Source organism: Ascaphus truei, chromosome 12 (assembly GCF_040206685.1).
Source record: "Ascaphus truei isolate aAscTru1 chromosome 12, aAscTru1.hap1, whole genome shotgun sequence".
In the NCBI taxonomy this organism is placed as follows: Eukaryota; Metazoa; Chordata; class Amphibia; order Anura; family Ascaphidae; genus Ascaphus; species Ascaphus truei.
In genome coordinates, this window is record NC_134494.1 from 28,728,828 (window position 1) to 28,746,689 (window position 17,862).

A 17,862-nucleotide genomic window follows, 5' to 3' on the forward strand; every position below is an offset into this window, starting at 1 on the left:
TTGAACACCACTGCTCTAGGAAATCCGTCAGCAAAATGGATAGCAATTTGATTGGCACACACAATGTGCTAATTTGCATGTCACTAGCCAGAATCCTCTTTTGCAGCGAAGCAGCAGGTTTAGGGAGCTTGTAGAAAACAGACTGACATACGCGTGGGTTCTCTTTGCAGTGACTTACATTGAAAAGCATTTCCTAGTAAATGTCCAAGGCCTTTCTAATTACCCATGTAAAATTATTTAAAATTCATATTTTTCCAAGTCAACAAAGCTCCTGGAACCGAAATCTTTATTTGTGACCCGAGAGAATAAAGTATGCCTATCATTCTACTTGATTATAAATGTACCTTCTACATGAGAAAATTGCATTTTCATCTTTAAGTGGTAATTAATGTGCCGGCACGGTAATTAGTCTAGTCATCAAACAATGTATTTATATAACTGCCTAGCAACAGTTTAACTGGAGTCTGGCTGGTGTAGGAACTAACATTTATAATCCTAATTATTTCACAATTGAGGTTGAATTACTCTTCTTAATTCAGTACAAACCAGGCACATTATAGCTAATTAATACAATTAAAAGATATAATACTACTGGTCCCCACCAAAATCTGGTTACAGCGACTATTTCCTGCTATGATCTACTACTCTGGAACAAACAGGCTATGAATAAACTGATAATTAAAAGTGGCAATCCCCTGTCTGTTGTGTTTTCCTTACCTTTTGATAGTGCATTCTGCAGACCCCTCCGTAACTCCCGCCAACCTTTCTAAGCAGGAGGAAGTCCCTGTGAAATTCTCTCCTGCCTGTGCTATAACAATATGGAACATTAAAGTCAGATCAATATTTAGGCCCAGATTTACTAAAAAAAAAAAAAACACAAGTAGCTCTCATTGAGAACCCCTGAGCCCCCACAAAAATATTTACTAAGCAGTCTTGTACCAAATGGCATCTTCCAGCGCTAGGAGATGCCTATAGCTTAGTGACTTGGATAGGCTGTAAGCATAGGGGCTGCACGCTTGGGGTGTAGGGGGTGCTGCAGTCCCCTCAGGGTTTATATCCATGTGTACATTGTGGTAATGTATGTTACTCATTGTCTACGCAGTATGTACAGCACCCCCACCCAAAAAACAGCTCCTGCACTTGAGCAGGGCCGTCTTAACAGCATTATAGGCCCCCGGGCAAAGCAGTGCACTAGGCCCTGCCAACTCTCCGCTACAAGTCATAATTTTTCTCCTTCTACCGAGTTAGCGGGAGATTGGAATGTTGAGGCGGGTGATCGGAAAATTAGTGTTAAATTCTGGTCTGTGCATAGATTAGCATGGGGCCCCTATGCTCGTGTGGCCCCCGGACAACTGCCCAGCGTGCCCATGCGTTAAGACGGTACTGCTTTTGAGTGTATAGGTGTCTTCCAGCACCAGAAAAGGTTTTATGACGGAAGACAGCTTGGTAAATATGGTCCATGATCGGATGATGTCACTGCCCTCACATTTGTGAGAGCCAAAGAAATGAGGTGTGTAGCAGCTAGTGACCCGTAACGTGTCATTTCAAATATCAAAATCTTTACTTTCGATGTTTTTTATAAGGCAGGATAGTAATGCTCTAGTCTTGGGATCAGTGGCCACGGCGGCGCCCTTGCCTGGCGGCGTGTGCACGGGTTAAAGTCGCGATCTGCGGTCTATGTTGAGTGATGGGATGGGTGGCGCAGCCTTGCCGGGAGAGAAATGGGAGGGGGGGGAGGGTGAGGCTATGACGTCAAAGCACAGCACTTTACTGCCATTGGTCTACATTACCTGCACTCCTATTGGTCCACACTATTTGCCCTGCCATTGGCTGCACACACACCACATGATAATATCGCTGCACGGAAAGACGAAATTCTTGTCTTCCCTGACAGCTGTTGTGCCATCGCGATATGTTAGCGCTCACAAACACAGCTACTGGGGCATGCCCGATAAAGGTCTGTACCTGGAGTGCGGCGCGTGGCAACTGGGGACCTAGCCTGAGAACTGCATTTTTTTATTGGTGCTATAGCTTTTTTTAAGACCACCTCAAGTCATGTGCTCTACAGGCTTTGTTGTATGTCTATCTATCTCAATGTCTTGTATAGCACATACAGGGAGCAAACCCAGCCCCCAAAGCACTTTTTAAAAACTTCAAAGGTGGAGCGAAGAATCATTCGGGGGTCGGAAAGGCGAAGAGCCAATGAAAAGCGGGATGGTCTTTGATGTTTCTGATGGATATGGGAATTATGGAAATGGGGAGGAGGGCATTCCATTCCCTGGCTACCTGTACCAAACTGGTGTGACCAGCTCGTCTAGTGCATTTGAATTTGGGTACTTTTATAAGTTGAAGGTTTTGGGACCGTAGATTCAAGGTGGTAACATATTTTTTTTTGCCTTCCTCTGGATCAATATGCTGTTAAGTACAAATATAGGATAAAGTGTTGTCTACATTTAACATAGGTTGAACTTGATGGACGTATGTCTTTCTTTAACCTTATCTACTACAGCGGTGGTGCGCAAACTCCCTGCACCCCGCTTACCTGCTCCCTCCTCGGTTGCGCCCCACCCTCGCCTCTAATGATGCATCAAATTACGCTGCGGGGTCATGTGACATCACGTGACCCGCTGCGTCATTTGACATCACGTCTCCATGGTAACGGGTGCCATTTGACACAGCGTTGCCATGGAGACGCAAGGACAAGAAGCCGGTAAGTAAATTTACAGAGGCCTCGCTCTCTTAGCCCGGGGGGGCCTCTGCAACCACCGCGCAGCCCACGCCCCCCCCAATAAAGTCACCCGCGCCCCCCATTTTGCACACCGCTGTTCTACAGTATGAGACTGTGAGACTATATGCCAAGTATGATTACAAGGTTAAACTCATAGTCTACCCTTCACGTTGTGGTTTCCCAAAAATCTCTATGTGGTTGTTTCAGTGTTTGAATCACATCTGTCTGTGATTTAGAATAGCTTATAAAGTACAACTGCCAAAGGGTTAAGGAACAAAAAAAATGACAATGTAAAGACTTTGGCATGATTCCCTGGACAAGCACACTGATAAGCTTCATAGTTTCCACCTCGCCTGCACTTACCATGGCATGGGTAGCAGCCAGCAAATATTTGATGAGGTTTCAAATGAAAGCAACAGTGCATATTTAAGGGGGAAATATTTTTAACCTCCCTACCCTGAAAATAAACATGCTACATTGTATAGTGATGCTGAATATGTTTACACGCATCCAGCCTCCCAGTGCTCAGTCCTGAATATCTATATCAGCGGGGTGCAAGATTTTGTAGGGGGGGGGGGGGGAGGGCGTGGCGGTAACAGTGGCCCCACACTTTTCCCCAAGGCATTTAAATTAAATGTCGGGGGAAGCGTGAGGCCTCTGTAACTTCTTTTACCTGCTTTCAGCCGGCTCGTCGGTGACGCATCGCGATGGCAATGCGGCGTCAAATTACGGTCATGTGACGTGCGTGTCGCCATGGCAACATGCGTCTAATGAAGCGGTCGGGTCAAGTGATGTCACATGACCCGCAGCGTTTGATGTCGGGTCCTAGGGCAGGGGTGGGGGGGGGGGCGGGAGCGCTTGGGCTGCCAGGCAGTAGGGCGCAGTCCAGAAACTTTGCACACCCCTGATCTATAGCGATGTAGGGAATGCTGCTGACTGTGTGCATTCTGTGCCTGTGTTGCCAGCAGACAGTAGTCACTTTGTAGCGTTGTTTAGAAAGGGTAAAGTGACAGGAGGGGCAGGAAGTGGGGGTACTACAGTATTGTTACCCAAGTCTCTCTTCACTACAGGGAAGAAGTTTTAGATACATTGTATATTGTGTCTCAGCTGGAAGCCTTGAAAAATTCCTAACAGGGAATATACACCATGTAAATTGTGAACAACCCGCTGTGGAAGAATTCCGCCTTCTGAATGCATTATAACATGGCTGACCCCGATATATTATTTTTATCCTGCTTTCGCCGTCAACAAATCTTTAAAAATCCGTTATTCCCCTCATACACACACTGACCCCCACTCATACTCCGAAAGATCTACCTCATACTCACACACAGATTCCCCCTCACACTCACACAGATGAACCCTCATACTCACACAGTTTCCCCCTCACACTCACACAGATGAACCCTCATACTTACACAGATTCCCCCTGATACTCACACAGATGGCCCCTCATACTCACATAGATGGCCCTCCTATGCTCAGAGACAGCCCCTCAAACTCACACAGACCCCCCACTCATACTCACATTGCCCCCCACTCCTCACACTCACACAGAACCCCCCTCATACTCACACAGAACCTCCCCATAGGAGACTGCTTCTTCACACTCGTCTGCTCTTCCAGACCTCCAAATATCTTTCAAATTCGAGAAACTTCACCAAAAAATCCTACAAAAAACAAAAAAAAAAATAAAATCCTTGAAAACGGCCGCCCTGCATTATAACAGCAGCATTACATCCCAGCAGTGCCTGAGTTTAGTCTGTTTCGTTATCTGAGGACACAAACAAAACAGCGATGTCTCTTGCGACAGGCGCCAGTATTTGGTCGGAATGCCTACGTGAGATGGTCAGTCTGTAATATAATAATGATACAAATGAAACAATCGGGTATTCCATATTCCTTTTCCGCTGCTTTTTCCAAGTGGCAATATTTTGATGGAATGCACTAATTCCTGGCAGTTTCTGGTTGTACTCTAGTTTTCATTTTTAAACCCGTTTTGTGATTGTTTGGGCTTAAAATAAAAATTCAAAACGGGGGTCTTTGATCGCCACGGCTAACACCGATATGGCGGTCTGCATAAACCTATTTTCTGCTAGTTTAAGCAACACATTGTAAATCTAAGGGGTTAAAAAAAGCAACCGTTTTTTTTAAAAACCTCTGATTACTTCCCTTTAAAGCTGCAGTTCAAGCAATATGCTACGTGTTTTTTTTTTTTTATCCGTTCTGTACTATGAGAAAATACTTGTAGCATTTAAAAAAAAAATTAAAGACATTTTTAATGTATTCTAATGTAGCAAGCATTTTTTTTCTATAGAAACCATTTACAAAGTCACACCCCCTTCCTCTTCTGAGACAGGTTCTGGCTCTTGAGCCCTGCCCTCTCTCCAGCAGTGCACCAATTGTATCTAGTGCCTGCCTGGTCACATGATCTTCCACACAGAACTTTCCATGCTGGGTACTCTTGTGCAGCCCGAACAGTGAATTAAATAACCCCCGATTCGGCGATTAATTACAGGAGAACGGATCGATCAGCAGCTTAGCTAATCACTTGTCAGTGTGCAGATTGTATTGATGCACATATTTAATGGGGGAAAAAAACAGCAGCTTGAACTTCAGCTTTAAATACACTTTAGAAAAAAAGATATTAATAAAGCAGCACACCTAGTTTGATTTTTTTGGGTGATTTTTTAAATAGGTTTTAAGCAAGGGGGTCTCTGAACCGCATTCATTTCAGCTCCGGGGGGGGGGGGGGCGTTGCTTCCAGAGATACGGGCCTCTGTAGGGGATGCCAGTAGCAACTCTGGCTGGGCGGTGCGGTGTTATCAAAATGGCAGTTTAAATGTCACTCGTCGCACGGGTTGGCTTCCGTGTGACCAGAACATTTAAACCAGCGGATGTGCCACTGGCACCCACTAGGGAAGTAAGTATCTCAGGAAGCAGGGGGTCCCTCAAGCTAAAATAAACATGGTTCAGCTCCGGAAACCCCCTGCTTCCCACCTAGGGGGGACGACGACATGTTTTTGGGAGTGCAGAATACCAGGATTCCCCAAATAAATAGAGCAAATATAATAATGGCTGTTTGCATAAATGTTATATTCACTGTGCCCCGAACAGCAACATCCACCAATTACACTGCAGTTTACCAATCCCACCTTTTACTGAACGTTTTATTGTAGCACATATTTACTACGCTGTGCTATGTCATAGGAGACCTCCCATCCTATTCACTTGAATTAGCCAAAAGGGGTCTTCCGGCCATGGAATATGACTCCTGGCACAGCACCACTTAGAAGATATGGCCTTAGACGAGTTAAGCAATTATCTTGATACAATGTAGGATATGCGCGGTATTACTTTTGGATTAAATAAGAAAATCAGATTTAAAAGACTACAGGAAACACCCTATTTTTTTTTTATTTTATAGAAGTGCGTGTATATTTTCTATTATCCATGGCTGAAATTGATTTTAAATCCTACGTCTTTATATCGCTGATTTCACTTAATACAATGAGCTGACTTTACTCTTGTCGTTCAACAATAAATGACCCCGTTTTACAGTGAAAAGACCAAGTTGCTGCACGTTTGTTTAAATACACTTTTTTTTAAATTTTTGTAAAGTTCAAGTTCCTAGTTGAATATAAACAGGTTTTTGAACCCTTTTTCTTTTTACAAGTACACATCATTTTTTTCATACTGTTCCATACATGATCTTTTCCTCATAGGCGCCTTCCTCTAAAGCTGCCATCCCACGTAATTGCCCAGTTTAATTTCTTAGGGGCCTCTGAATGTGGAAGTGTTTTTCAATCGAGTGTTTTCTTTCCCCTTATCCCCACCCTGTCCTTTCCAGAGAGCCAATAAAGATAAGGGGAGGTGGGGAGTTGGGACTCTGGCAGTACAAGCGCTTGCTGATCACACAGTGACATCACACACAAGGGAGCAGCCAGAGGTAATCACACCCCTCCCAAGTCTGACTTTAAAATATAAATTAAAAATATGTGTCGGTGTCAGATTTGGGTAAAAGTGGGAGCAATTACCCACATGAGACCCCTTAAGCATGTCACTCGAATTAGCGCACTTTGGTCCATGGGAGTGATTGTCCCCTTAGGGGGTCCAGAATCTAGGCCTTCTCTCTTTTTCTGGTCGGCCACAGCAAATACAATTTAAAAAAAATAGCATGCAATAATATTTTGCCAGGTATTTATTGCCATGAGCTACTCCTCTTCCATTAAGTTCATTCATTCTAGGGCGCTGCCAACATCATCATTTTCGTAGAAGCTGAATATCTATGAATAAGCAATTCATACAGTATTGTGCATATTCACCAAACCTAGAGGTTGTGTCCCCTGCCTTTTTTTTTTTAACAGCGGTTCACTGATCTAGGCTCAATTCAGTAACACAGTAAATGGTAGTTACCGCAATTGGTCTGTGTTAACAGCAGGCGCTCAGACCAGACAGAGACGGATCTGTGTCAATCATCTGATGCACCGAAGTGTGAGAATCCACAGTAGGAATAGACCTTTATTACAAAGCCCTCTTCCTGTCTCTTCACTTGTGATGTCACTGGACCAGATACATAATTACAGCCTTATTATTTGGTACTTGTACGTGATACTTTGTATGAATTACAAACTAGTAAAAACTTATATCTAACCAAGCAAGCCCAGACAGTAGGATTAAGGGCTAAAACTAATGCCTAGTACCAGACTGTATGGTTGTCAGAAAACTCGCTTGAAATATGTTGATAGCACATGAATAAAGCCACTAACTTATATACTTCCCCCCGCACCCCCCCCAATTTCCTCAGCAGCAATCGATTGGAAGCCTTGTATAAACCTAAAAGTATGTTGTTTATCACCCTCATGGATTTTCTTTGTCATCCCAATTAAAAAGAAACCCGCCCCATCTGTAATGTAGGTTCTTTGAAAGAAAGTCTGATGGGGCTTAGAAATTTGTTTTCCTCGCCATTTTGGCGCCATGTCCTGATCTCTGCTGCAGTCGTTCCATTCTGCATACTGTCTTTATTCACTAAGCCAAGCTAACCAAAGAGAATCAATTTGTGCACTTTGGATAGCACCGTTGCTGTTTAGTATTTGCGTATATTAAGTAGCCACTCCCTTATACCACAGTATACCAGAAAGAGTATTAATATACCCTTTGGAGTACCATTTCATAAAATAATGTAATGTGTGTATATTTACGGTTATATGCATAGCACATAGATTTGATCATATATCTAAATACCAAGTTACAGCATCCATATTAATGTTTAATAGATATAGCAGGTTCTGTGTTATCTGTGTTCATGCTCTATGGAATACAGTAAAATAGAAATGGCACGTATGTACAATAATCTAAATAATTACATATAAAATAATTAGGTTTCCAAACACTATTTACACAAATGAACAGTACAGCAATTCCTGATTGAGCTCTATATGAACAATAGGGGCTATTCCAACTTCAAAATCTCAATCTCAATCCAGAATACCTAAATAACTCTGAGATGACAACCTATCATTTCAAGTAAGCCATCTTTATAATAATAATAATTAATCATTAATAAAACTTAATTTAGCAAAAACAGAAAGTGAATCCCTGCGCTTCTCCCATTGGGCTAACAATAAATGGGAAATAAATATACATATTATTTCATATAGCGCTTTTTTCCCAATGAGACTCAAAGCGCGTCACAATTACAGTATAGTGCGCGGTACGCAGCACATAGGATTGTTACAGACACAGTCCCTGCACAGGGTCTTTATTCACGGAGTCACTTCACTCGTTATAAAACATAATCACATGCAAAGTAAAAAAAATACACTGGCGTTTCAGAAAGTGAAGAAAAGGTACTAAATAGCATGTTTCGTCATTTCAAATGGTTCAAGAGAATTTTTTTCTTTTACGATCTTCCCAAAGTTTAGAAAATGTGATAATGAAGGTGCTGGTCTGTTTGTCCTCAGTTAGCTCAGAACATAACTGAGACTTTTCAAAATAATCTTTATTGCCCTAAGAGATTGCATGATTTGTACTGGTAATGCATTAGAGCGTATCGGACAGAACATGTAGGAAACAGATTAGGTAAACAAGACAAAGCAGTGTGTTGATGGATTGAGAATATATTTCACTAGAAACAGTGTGCGAGCTTCCATTTGATGTCAGTACATACAGTAAATCTTCTACATTTATTTTCTGAAGACGATATGCTTTAAGCAAACAGTACGATTCCTTGCATAGGCTTACAGTACGACTCCTTGCATAGGCTTACAGTACGACTCCTTGCATAGGCTTACAGTACGACTCCTTGCATAGGCTTACAGTACGACTCCTTGCATAGGCTTACAGTACCATTCCTTGCATAGGCTTACAGTATCATTCATTGCATAGGCTTACAGTATCATTCATTGCATAGGCTTACAGTACCACTCCTTGCATAGGCTTACAGTATCATTCATTGCATAGCCTTACAGTACCACTCCTTGCATAGACTTACAGTACCATTCATTGCATAGGCTTACAGTACCATTCCTTGCATAGACTTACAGTACCATTCCTAGCATAGGCTTACAGTACCATTCCTTGCATAGACTTACAGTACCACTCCTTGCATAGGTGTACAGTACCATTCATTGCATAGGCTTACAGTACCACTACTGGCATACAGTAGGCTTACAGTACCATTCATTGCATAGGCTTACAGTATTACTCCTTGCATAGGCTTTTTAGTAGAGAAGGGGAAACATCAGGGAACGTGCTGTTCTAAACCTTCCAGTGCATGGTTTAGGAAGCCTTCAGTTTCTTACCAAGAAGCAAGTTGGCATTTCAGAGAATGAGAAGTGCTAGAACAAGAGTTCATGTCGTGAATCTGGAGGGTGAAGTGGTAGAGGTTAATACAGGAAGGGAATTAAAAATGTTTGGGGTGGACACAAGACTACCCTAAATATCAAAGAACACCACAGATCAAATAGGGTCTTAGGTTTTACAACAGATGGGAAAATGGGCAGACTAGGTAGGTGGGCCAAGTGGTTCTTCTATGCCGTGAAATTCATATTCTATCATATTTATTATTTTATAAGTGTAATTTGTATCCTAAATATCAAAAGAAGCATGGGATAAAATGAGGCCTGTAGCTGTACAACAAGTAAGAAAATAGGAAGAGTAGGTGGGGTAAGTGATCCTCTCTCTGTCATTGTCCTCCTACGAAACGAGTAGGTTCAGGATATTGCTGGCTTTTGTGCTTGCCCGCCATGCTGAGACACTCAAACAGAACATAGTAGAACGAGGCCTGGGAAGCAGAACGCACGGTGGCTGGAGCACGGAAGTGAGGAGCCAGACATAACGGAGGGCCTGGTATGCTGAGTAACGCTGTCAGAGCAGCAGTGTTGGGCCACCTATTTTCCCATATTTTACATTTTGTAGAAATATTAATGTATGTTGGTCAATGTGTTGGGACCTCTTATCACAAGCCCGTATGAATGCAACGTGGAGGTATTCCCTAACTAAAGAACTATGTATGTATGTCTTTATTTGTATAGCGCCATAAAATGTACATAGCGCTTCACAGTAGTAATACATGTCATATAAATAACAAATATAAATAACAGATCATGGGAATAAGTGCTTCAGACATACTGTAAAAGTAACATTAAGGAAGGAGTCCCTGCTCCGAGGAGCTTACAATCTAATTATGGGACAGATTAGCCCCCATGCACTCTATTGCTTCCCCATCCAGCGTTAACTGATATTGACTTGATTGGTAGTTAACACTGGATCAGGGTGTGATATCTCTCATCGCAGCTTGGTGAATCTGCCTCTATATATTGATTATTATTCCATAGTATTTGTTTTAGTTCTGGGATTTAAGCTTCTGATTCTCACTTTACAGAGCTATTAAAAACATCCGATTGCCGCTGACCGTGGAAACTTCCCAGGGCACAACAGATAAGCAGCTACGAGTTAATTCTGACATGCAGCAATGTTATGAAATGATGTGTGCGATATTGTTATTTGTTACCATAGAGAGCTCTGTGTAAAAGCATACAAACTGTTCTCTGTTTACAGAGGCTTGACTTGTGTATTAAACGGAAAGGCCAGATAACCTTTTCCCTGTACCTGCTGCATACCTCTGAAATGAAAAGGGCCTGTGCTTTTCACCGGCACAAGCAAACACTGATTTATAGAATACATTTCTTTCACATTTCAAGGACTGACATGTGTACTGTGTAATACAACTCCAGTGTTTCACAGCTTGAAAACTTCTGTGGTCACAATAAATGCTTCTTGTGCTGTGTTTGTTTCAGATTTCAGATATTAACGAATATTTCCAAGTCCTAATTCCTTCAAGGGTACAGAGACAATATAGTTGAAAATAGAGAAGCATAGGGGCTGTAAACTATGTTAACGTAAAGTAACTTTAAAATGTATATTTACTGGAGCAAATGAATGAGTTTCCATTCTAAGTTGCAAGGTAAGAGACAGGGAAAGGGAAAAGTGCTTGAGGGATTCAAATGTGTGGCAAAGGGGATGGGTTAATATATTAGAGGCAATAAAAGCATGCAATTATTTTGGCAATTTTCATTTATAATGGGATTGAAGCAGGGGGTGCCCGGAGGTGAGCCCCACTAATTTCAGCCCCGGGGACCTTCTGCTTCCGAAGATGCATACAGGCCTCCGTATGGGGTGCCGGTAGCTGCTCTGCTCGGCTAGCAGGCTTCATGTAATTTATTTATAATGTTTTACCAGGAAGTAATAGATTGAGAGTTACCTCTTGTTTTAGTATGTCCTGGGCATACAGGGTAGTTATGGTGACAATACATGGTTACATTACATGAACGCGGTTATAAATTATATTTAAAGACATTTAATGAACAGTTAAAGATAATATATGTTATGGGCGTATGTGACAGTTGCAGACCAGATTAAATGTGAGACAGCTGAAGTTTGAAGGACTTAAGGCTGTTATATATTGTGTGCGGCCATGCGCGTGTGTATGTGTGTATACTGTGCCTGAGTGTATGGCTGTGTGTATGAATATATGTGTGTGGGTATGTACGTGTATGAATATATGTGTGTGTGTGTGTGTGTGTGTGTGTGTGTGTGTGTGTGTGTGTGTGTGTGTGTGTGTGTGTGTGTGTGTGTGTGTGTGTGTGTGTGTGTGTTTAAATATGTTTTCAAATAAATAAATCTTTTAATAATTTTTTTAATAACATTGTACACACACACACACTTACATTTTCAGCGGCGGTAGCGGCGCAAATTCTTTATTTTTCTCATCTTCCCTCCTGTCGGCCGGTTCCACTCTCCCTGCCGTGGGCGCGCGCGGCACCATTATAGAATGGCTGACTAACCTCAGCCAACTAAAATTGCCGCACGCAGTATAGAACCAGCCTTAGACCGATGGTGGCTGTGAGAGTCTCCGTTAGATTCCAATTTAGGTTCCAATTGTGAGCTGCATGGTATCAGAAGGAGGAGCGTCCGGATACTTTGCTGAACCTTGGGACCATGAACAGTCTTTTGGAGTCAGATCTCAGATAAGTGCTGCATGTGGTAGGGGTGAGGAGCTTGTTCAGATAGACGGGTAGCTTGCCCAGAAAGTATTTGAAGGCAAGACAGGAAAGATGAACTTTGCACCTAGACTCAAGTGATGACCAATCTAGTTCTTTCCGCATTTCGCAGTGATGTGTGTTGTAGTTACATTGTAGGATAAAGTGGTATATTGAGTTATAGAGGGTGTCTAGTTTGTAAAGGTGAGTTTGGGTTGCCGAGCCATATACCATGTCCTTATAGTCTATAATAGGCCTTAGCAGGCTTAGAGAGGATTTTTTCCTTTAAAGTACACCTAGTTTGGCATAGGTTTTGGATGTCAGGGGATCAATGTGCAACCCAAATGATAAATATGGGAGTCAAACCATATGCCCAAATATTTAAAACTAGTGTCAGCGGCTAGGATATGAGAGCTGGTTCTTATCTGTAGCTCCATCGTTGGTAGTTTTAGAAATTTTGCCTTTGTCCCAAATACCATTGTTACAGTCTTGTCAGTTTTTAAAAGCAGTTTGTTTAGGGAAATCCAGTTTTGAAGTCTTGGAAAATCAGATTGAAGTACACGTGCAAGTGTGTGTATAAGGTGCATGAAGGGGTTAACCCCCGTGACCGGCGCTCCAGAATTTATAAGATAAAAATCAGTATAATAATATCCATAATCACCACCCAGGTAGGCTGTATAATAATCCCTCCGGAGTCATATCATGAAGGTGTGGGACATAAACACAGGTGGGGGGTGAATATGGCGGAGGAAAGGAAGAACTGCTCGGAGCCCCTACAGGTGAAGTGAGGGACCGGAGAGTGTTAAACCTGACCAACCCGCAACCCCCACTACTCCTGCTGCTACACACAGGCTCCGGAACAACAGCGAATGGATACTTAGCTGCTCAGACGCTGAGGCGAGGGAAAACAGCTAGGACCCCTGTTCATGTGAATAGGCGTGCACCAGCCCAAAAGGTAAGTAGGTATGTAGAGAGCAAGGCGATGCACAGGTCATATTACCCCGTCGGGTACGAAACGCGTCAGAGGTACCATGGACGTGTCTATCCGTTTTAGTGTAATAAAGATTGTTTTTCATTGATTGCGCTTTTTGATTGCTTTACCGGAGAGCTGTGTGCGTATAAGATTGTGTCATCCACATACATGTGCATTGAAGCTCCCTTACAAACTGCAGGTTGTTCATTTAATGAAGTTGACGTAAATGACCAGCGCTAGTAAATGAGGGTATTTTAGGAAATAAGATGCAAAGTGTATAATGACACAATAAAACATGCATCACAATTAAAATGAGTATACATTTCCTAATTTTTCCTGCAGCTTAAGCACAGTACTGTCACCACTACAGTACTTGGATGAATTCAATTAAGAAATTGGAGCAAGAGATGCCTGTGGTGCTGGGGAAAATAAAAGAAAATAATAGTGCAAAAATGTGGAAAAAGTTGAAAAATGCAATAAAAACTAGAAGATGGATCTGTAACACTCACAATCAAATTTAGTTGGATTTATTCTTTGATAGTATAAACGGATTTGTTCCAGGATTATCACAAATCTTAACTTCTCTCAATAGCGCTAAATACGGGGGAAAAAGAGAGAGAGAAATCCATAGCATAATTCTGTATTAATAAAGGAGTGGTATAACCCGCTACCATTTCACTCACATTTAAAACATTCAAAACTCATCCCATTCAGAGAGGAAAGTGTGCCAAGAAAGTGAGTGATATCAGCCAGGGATTGTAGTGGGGCGATTGATGCCAGCAATAATAACCGATTTAGAGAATTAGAGAAGGGAAGGCAAATTTGACCAACTAGGCTTTCAAAAGAGGGTGGGCTTGGGGGCAATTTAGCAGCGTAAATGGGAAGGAGTCTTCAATATAAAGTAACGCCCCACCTCCTCTCTTTAACCTATCTTTCCTAGAAATGAAGTATACCTGAATGGCAGAGTTTCAAAGCTCCTACACCCTGCAGGCCAATAGGAATCCGTGACATCATCAGGTTCAGCTTCCTATTGGCCAGCGTGACACGGGATCTTTAAACTTTAAACCCCAGCCAGAGCTGCTACCGGCACCACATACGGGAGGTTTGTATCTCTTGAAGCAGAGTGTCCCCGGAGCTTAAATTAATGGTGCTCAGCTCGGGAGGCCCCCTGCTATGTAAAAAAAAAAAAATCTGCCAAAAATAAACTGCCCCATTCGATTTCTCCTTTAAAACAGGTTAATTCAGCTGTCATACCCAAGCTTTTTGACAAAAGACACCTATTCCTGAGCACAAAACTCTATCCTAATCCATGCACCGAAATACGATCCCATTAAACACCACAGAGGGTTTCTAGCAGGTCACAGTAGGGTCTCGGCTTACCTTCTATCGTGTGCTGGCAGCCTGGCACAGTTTCTAGCTATGGAAGGGGATAAAACCGAACGGTTACACTGCGTAAAATATCTAAAGTACAGATGTAGTGGTCTTCAATATTCTCCCCAGTATTATATGTTGGAATATATTGTGTTATCTGGAGGGGGAGGGAGGGTAGCACTGTCATATGTACCTCGAGTTAATGGAGTGATTCATACAGTAGACATCTGAATTCAAAGTAGAAACCCCCTATTTTTATAGCATTGGCCCCTTATGGCTGAACTGCGCTTTTTTCCAGCTCCGGAGACGCCCTGGTTCTCATCCTGTTAAACAAAACAGACGGTCTTTTAGGGGGGGGAACTCTTGCTTTTATTTATCAAGAATTCCCAAGGCTAACAGAAGTGCGGACTTATCTCTAGCAAGAATGTGGAGTGATAGCTTGTTTTTGCCCACACAATAACTAATACAATGTTGCTTTCACATTCCTGGGGTGTTATGCATCAAACTCTTTTACGTACAAAACCCGGGGTACACATTAGCACCGGATGTATCGAAGAAGAAAACCATTACTTTCCAAATGACTCTGTGCTCCAGTTTTGGAGCTGGGTGACTTGGTTACTTAAGCCCCTCGGTGTACATATTGTAATAGCTTCCACTTCTCTCTGTTCTGTGGTTAGCTCTGTGCCATTCACAAGATACATCTGAGCACAGGCTAAATAGCTGTGGTGAAAGCAGTAGTCATGACCTAATCAAATGTATTACAAGCTCTGTGTTTGACGGCTTACTTATTTTGGATGACAGGCTTGTAACACACTGGCACATCTGGCACTGAGATAGATCTACCATTATCTGCATGCCAAAAAATCAATATACAGGCATACCCCGGTTTAAGGACACTCATTTTAAGTACACTCGCGAGTAAGGACATATCGCCCAATAGGCAAACGGCAGCTCACGCATGTGCCTGTCAGCCCGCTGAACAGCAATACCGGCACCCTACCTGTACCGAAGCTGTGCGCAAGCGGGGAGACTATAGAGCCTGTTACAAATACATTATTTACATCAGTTATGCACATATATGACGATTGCAGTACAGTACATGCATCCATAAGTGGAATAAAGGTAGTGCTTCACTTTAAGTACATTTTCGCTTTACATACATGCTCCGGTCCCATTGTGTACGTTAATGCGGGGTATTCCTGTATTGCAGGATGCACCAGTACAGGTAGTCCTCGCTATCTGACGTTTCACTTTACAACGAATGGCATATCCAACACTTTACAATGCAACCGTTTGTGCCGTTTTTCGATGCCAGAATGCGCTATCAAACGCTCCCCGCCACTGATTAACATGGGAGTCGCTTTACAACGGTGTCACTATCCAACGCTACTTCCAGAACGGATTCCGTTGGATAACCGAGGACCGCCTGTACAACTCTGGGTAAATGCACATATTCAACTTCCTATCTACTATTTTATGCTTGTCCAAAGTAAGAACCCCTTCACTGTTTGAATGAGCAGCTAGTTAGATTGTTATTATATTTACATTGTTAGAGAACTGTCTTCAATTCCCCATGTCGCCACACTTTGCAAGATAAAAGCACCTTGTGCACAAATTACATAATAATAATAATAATAATAATAATAATAATAATAATAAGTTATGGCAACGCATTTGGAATGAGTATCAAAATTATTCAGTAGAAACGTCAATTTTTGCCACCAATTCTCTAATATCTGTCATTGAAATCACTGAACTATGACAGCTTTGCTACTTCAGTGTTCCATGTACATGTGCTGCAACTGACTGTACTGTAGTTTCCTATTGCAATGTAAGAGCTAAATGTGCATTGAGCGTTAAAGCAGCAATACGGATGTATTGACCCAGGAACCATTCTACAGATGGATACAGCCCCAGAGACTGCATAGGGCAGAGGCCTGCTATGATTGCATTGAGCTGAACAGAGAAACTGTTCCAGTTAATATACCTCCTACCTGGTGTGTGATCTTTCTGGGGAAGGAGAGAGGATTGTGTTCTACCGTAGGAGATCGCCTGCATACATCTGCAGCCTGCGGCAGTTGGAGGCGCTGTACCACTAGAGATCTATGTCGGGTATGTACCCCAGAAGCTTGTCCTGTGTCCCCACAAACATCGGCGGACGACTCAGCCCTCCTGCTTACCAACAGGTAGCATGCACCACACACGCTGTAATGGCAGAATCTCCCATCGGGTGGGGGAAACAGTCCTTGCTCTTCCCTGATCCTCTATCAGGATCAGGGGAAAGGTACACACTCACTCTCCCCCAAGGAGAAGAGGAACAGGGAAGGCCAGTATTCAGGCAACCTGTGTGTGACCTGCCTCTCTCGTGGGGAGAGGCACTGACTAAATTTGGGCGGCACTCCCCTTAAGTACAGCCAGGAGGAGGGCACCAGGTCTGACCCAGGATTGGGTGAACCCAGGCCTGGTTCCACCTCCCCCTCCCCTGTCACTCAAGGGCACCGCTGGGAGTGGGGAAAACCCATGATAAGTACTGGCAGGCATGTTCTTACTAGGGCTTACTGCCAGTGAGGGCAGACTGGTAGCCAAGAACCAGTCATGGCGACACTCTTCCTCTGGTGGAAACTCCTATGTCCTCACTGGGACCGAAATTTGCAGGTACCATCCTTCAGATGCATATCCTAAACAGAACAGGGGAAATCAATAACAACAGTATGAGAATCACAATGCAAAATATACATACTTTTCTGTATTACAGTGCATATAACTTTGATTACATCACAGCATTCCAAGAAAAATCCAGGTCACTCCCAACATGGAGAAATGCTCCGGGTCTGGTTTGTTGACAAGTGCCCCAGTACTATCAGGCACAGTTACAGAAAATACCCTCTTAGGGTGCCGGTCGGATACATATTCTACCCTGTTCATGTATATGGATCGTCCTACTGTCCACACCCCTACCAAGTAAGCGACCCTTTCCTCTACATGGTAGAAAGTACTCCTACTATGAGCAGTAATGTAGGCCCAGATTACATAAATCAACCACTGTACCCTGTTCTCATCGATTTCCCACATAATAGGTTCTGGCACATACGGGTATTCAAATCCGTGGGACTGCCTATAACGTTGACCACATGTCTTTCTGCTCTACTGATTTTAGTGAGTCTACGGCCTTCAGCTTGGCCTGGCAGGACCCAGAATAAGGGTTCCTGTACGGGTAGTTCACAGTACCGTAAGACTACCCCCTTAGG

General features: G+C 42.9%; 1 long non-coding RNA gene across 2 annotated transcripts in view; it reads right to left on the reverse strand.

Moving 5' to 3' along the window:
- The window catches only part of LOC142463812 (uncharacterized), a 30,307-nt gene extending 15,563 nt beyond the window's left edge, over window positions 1–14,744 (reverse strand). Inside the window, exons 1-3 of one of the 2 annotated variants that reach the window (XR_012787505.1) lie at window positions 14,624–14,744; window positions 4,304–4,398; window positions 718–808 (exon numbers count right to left, since the gene is read on the reverse strand). This is a non-coding gene — a long non-coding RNA (uncharacterized LOC142463812). Of the gene's footprint in view, window positions 1–717; window positions 809–4,303; window positions 4,556–14,623 lie in introns of those variants that run through there. The other variant, XR_012787504.1, reaches the window with a different exon arrangement.
- Between the last annotated feature and the right edge of the window lie 3,118 nt (window positions 14,745–17,862).